Source organism: Taeniopygia guttata, chromosome 20 (genome assembly GCF_048771995.1).
Source record: "Taeniopygia guttata chromosome 20, bTaeGut7.mat, whole genome shotgun sequence".
NCBI lineage: Eukaryota > Metazoa > Chordata > Aves > Passeriformes > Estrildidae > Taeniopygia > Taeniopygia guttata.
In genome coordinates this window covers 1,987,780-1,992,551 of record NC_133045.1, presented here as the reverse complement: position 1 = coordinate 1,992,551, position 4,772 = coordinate 1,987,780, and positions in this window count along the sequence as shown.

Sequence of the window (4,772 nt, the reverse complement as noted above, 5' to 3'; positions counted from 1 at the left end):
CGAGGCATCAGCAAGATCCTTGCAGGTGGGACAGCGTGGGGCAGTGGCTGGGGGAGGAGAAGCTGTACCTTGCTCAATGTGCTCCAGCTGTTTCAGCAGCTCCTGATTGTAGGCTCTGAGATTGTCCCTCTGAGCCTGTGTCTTCCTCAGCCCCAGCTCCATGGCCTTACACTGTGTGGCCATGGCCTCTGCTCTTTCCTCAGAGCTCTGGAGCCTCACACGCAGCTCAGACACCTCAGTTTCCAGCAGCTGCTTCTCTTCAGTTGCCTGGCGAGCTGTCTTCTCTATCTCTGCCAGCAGCATGGCCTGCATCTGGAAGAAGGATGCACAGAGCCTCAGGGACAGGGCTGCTCCTGAGGCCGCAGAGTGCACAGTAGGGAGAGGAACAAAGGAGAAATTATTTCGGGCAAAAACCATGCCAAAACCAGAAGGCACAGAAGCAAGGGTTCCAATGGAGACAAATGTAGAGAAAAGAGGGAAAGGGAGGCAATGGGCATCCTTGAGGCCGCAGCTCTGAACAGCAGCTGAGATGGCTGCGCTGGAAGTGCCCTGCCCAGCCTGCCACAGCCACCTCTGTGTCCCCACATTGCTCAGTGCTGGCACAGGCACCAACTCTGTCTGGGACAACACTGCTAACAGAGGGACGGAGAAGCTCCAGAGGAGGCTGCTGCTGCTTCTTCTCCCAGATTTCCTGCTGGGAGCCGGGAGAGAACGGTGCAAAACTTCGGCAGCAGACACCAGATCCAGCCTGGGCCTCAGGGTGCCGCAGCAGCCCCGGGCAGAACACGGCAGCTGTGGATGCTGCCGGGAGGGGAAAGAGGTTGGGGCCTCCAAGCCAAAGGTGCTGCTGTGTGTCCCTGGAGAAGAGGATGCCACTGCACAGCTTACCTGGGTGTTGAGCTCCTGCATTTGTCTCCTATGCTCAGAACAGAGCTGCTCTGCCTGCTTAAGAGCAGAAAATAAGCGAGACACACGATTTTTCAGCACCAGGTTCTGTTCTTCCAGTTTTCGGAAGCACTGGTTCTTCTCCTCCAGAGACACAAGCAGCCTAGAAGGGAAGCAAGCAACTCATTACTATATGATATCACATTCTATAAGCTCTTAGGACTTGCAGCACCTCAGGGAAAAACTCCTCTGTCTGATGAGGTTTGTCTAAACAACTTGGCTGTTTGTTCCCCCTGCAGTCACAGCCCAACATGTGCCGACTGTGCTTTTGCTCCTGAAAGAACAGGGAGTCCTGCCTACATGCCCTACCTTCTTTTTGAGATGGGAATGTGAATACAAAGCTAATGAAGTCTTGCAATGAAGACTTTAGAGGAGAGGAACAATTTTCTTCTGACTAACCAGGCTCCAAGGCAGGGAGGTTTGGTCAACATGGAAGAGACATTTCCTTCCCCAGTCTTCTACGTCCCGGTAGGAGGAGCAGCAGCCTACAGCCAGGGGATCTCTGGCGAGTTCCCTAAGGTTTACCAGCACCCATCTTACTTTCAGCTGGAGAAACAGAGGCCCAAGTGGCAGCCAAGGCTTGGAGCAAAAAACCTGATGGCAGATGCAGAAGGCTCCAGGCAAGCAGGAGTGCCCTGCCTCTCCTTTGTCTTTGGTTTGGAAGAAGAATCCTGTGGCACTGAAGACTGGCAGGACTCGATCAGCTGGAGGAGCCCCCCATCCCCTGGTCCTGTTTCTGCATTCTTTGCACAGTCAGTAATGCCTGTGACTGTGCAGGGTGGCAGGGAGCCTGCTTGACCCCCTCCAGGCCCCAGGACACATTTTATGAGGAACGATGCCACAGAGCCATTCTTGTTTCTGGGCTGCCTCTGAGGGCAATCTGGCCTAGATCAGCAAGCAGGGCCTTAAGATGGTTCTGCCCAGAAAGAGCATCAGAAGCCAGGCTGATCCACATCCCAAAGGCTTCAAGGTACAAGACCCAAGGTGGGGCTGATGGATGGATCCAGCTCCTTACAATGCAGCTCGGGCAGCTTCAACACACCCACCTAACAACACAATACCCCCTAGAGGCAAAGGACTACCCCAAAAGACTTTGACTGCAGAAAAACTCTAGCTGAAGGCTTAAAAGGAAAGAAAATGAAAGACAACATCCTGTCATGCTTTGACACGGGAAGAGAATTTTTTTTTTGGAAGGAAGAGGTCACAGTCAGGGGTCAGGTTTGGATACTGACACTTGGGGTGACCAATTGAAGGTGGACACGCCTCTGAGAACACAGAGGGGTTAAAGGCGGAATTCCCAGGAGGACTCACTCTCTTTTGGTTCCGGTCATCGCAAGGTACGGACCTCTCCCCAGCCCAGGCTGGCTGGGGGAGGGGAGCCATGCGGCCTGCAGAGGTAGGCCAGGGGGTGAAGGATCGGAACCGAGCTGGGCCAGCTCCTGCGGACGGAAGGGTGGAGAACATCTGGGATGTCTTTGTTCCCCCTCCCCTAAGCTAGAGGGAAAAGAGATAGAGAGCCAGCAGACACCTGGGAGTTTGCCGACAGAGGAGAAGGAGAAGGGGGGGAAGATGCCCAGCGTGGGAGACAGGAGAAGGAGTCCTGGGCTGAGATTTCAGCCATCCGGGGAGTCCAGGAATTTTAACCCTTTCCTGGGAAATGAAGGCTTTATGAAATATTACTCCTCCTCAATATGAAGGAAAGAGAGACAGCCTGGGACCTCAGATGTTCAGAGAAGAAGGTTGGGGGGAGATGATGGAGTGCCTTTTGGCTGGACTCTGCTTGTTTACCATAGACTGAACCACTCCTTCTTTCAAGAGGGACTGCATTTTAGGGGGATGCACTGGTGAGCCAAGAGACCTTCTTCAGCAACTACCAGTTCTGGAATGGACAGAGAAAGCTGAGGAGGGTGTGAGGATGCCCTCCGTCTTCAGAGAAGAAGAGAAGGCGATCTCTGTCCTTGGACCCTCGGCCCCAGGGGAAAATGGGGGGGACTCTAGTCCCGAAATGCGATACTGGACTGTTGTTCCTGGTGGTCCTTGGCAAAGCATCCTTAAAGGGGCCCTATAAGCAGTCTCTGTCCATGCACGGTGGTGAGAGCACTGTGACATGGAGAGGAGAGTGTCGCACTGGCCGGTGGGTCTGGGCAGTGCCACGTGTGACATGGAAACACAAGAGGTGGCAGCTGTGTTTCCTGGGGGTCTGTGGTGCAAGGGGGACTCCTCTCTTCCCCGATGGATTCAGTATTGATTATATTGAAGGGTGAAAACGGGATTAAGGATCTAAATGGGTCTTGCTGTGGTTTGTTGGAGTTGGGTGGTGGGAGGAGGAGTGTTTTGGAAGGTTTTCATTTTGAAGTTTGTGTGGTTTTTTTTTCTTTTTCTTCCCCTTTATATTATTAGCAGTAGTGTAATAAAGTCTTTCCTTTGTTATTAAGTTTGGCCTGCTTTGCTCTGCTCTCAATCGCATTTCACAGCATTTGATTGGTAGGTTGCATTTTCATGGGGCGTCAAACCATGACACATCCAGACCATGAGAAGTGTCTGCACCCAGAGTTCAGAATCTACCACTTAAGAAATGCTGCCAGAGGCCCTGGCAGGTGCAAGGATGGCAAAGAGGGAATCCATTCACCACAATGCAGAGTCCCACCGGCTTTCATTTACCTGGCTTTTTCCTTCTCTAGAGTATGCACAGAAGCCTGCAATTCTGAATTGTGCTGAGCCACTTCTTCCCATCCACTCCATTTCCTCTCCAAGTTCTGCAGATGCACTTGCAGCTCCTTGTTCTGTTGTTTTGCCTCCTCCAGCTTCTTCTGGGTGTGCTCAACCTCCAACTGCTTCTGCCTGGACTCTTCCTGGGCCTCCCTCACATCTTGCTGGGCTCTCTGGACAGTCATTTCCTGGGACTCTCGGGAGGCTGCCAGCTGAGATGTCAACTCTCCCACCTCCAGTCAAACAGAACAAAGCAGTCAGAGGCTACAGACACAGCTTGTCACTGTCAGCCACAGCACAGGCTGTGAGCAAAGGCAAAGGACAACTTTCCATTTCTCCCTGTCCTGAGAGCACCAGATTCACACTGGATATGGACAACTTGTTGCAGTCTCCAAGTGGCCCACCACCAAGGGCACCTGAAAAAGCACCTCCCACACCAAGGCTAGCAAGGAGAGGCCAGCAGGAATCCATGCTGATGCTTGCTGGCCAACAGCCCAGAGGATTAGCCCAGCTGTCCAGAGCAGCAGCTGAGATTCAGCAGAGCTTTGGGCGTCCTGAAGAGCAGCTGCCATGGAGCCCCCAGAGCCTGAGACAGCCCCAGGGATCACCCCATCAGCTGCTGCTCTGCCATGGAAAAGCAAGAAGGCCACAGACCCCTCCCTGCACGGCTGCAGTGCCACTGCTGTTTCACTCACCTGCTTTTGTAGAGCCTCCCTCTGCTCAAGGAGGAGATTCATTTCCTCTTTGAGGCCTTGTAGCTCTTCCTCGTGCCTCCTCTGCGCTGTCTGGACTTCACTGCGAGCTGCCTGCAGCTCAGCTTGCAGCTCTGCCTTCAGATGTTCCCTGGTCACCTCCAGCTGAGATATCTGCTGCTGAGCAGCACACAGCCTGGATTCCAGGCTCTCCTTTGCTGACCTACAAGTTGCACACACAGAGAGACATGAGTTGCTTGCCCCAGACTCCCACAGCCGGTTATTCCAGGACAATGAGGCTCAAGATCCTCACACCTGAGTATGGGAAATGAGTGACGGGGAAACTCGCCCAGACAAGGCACATTTGTGCCATGTCAACAGCAGAGCTGGGCCCTCAGAGTGACTGCCCAGGCCTTCCCTATGGCC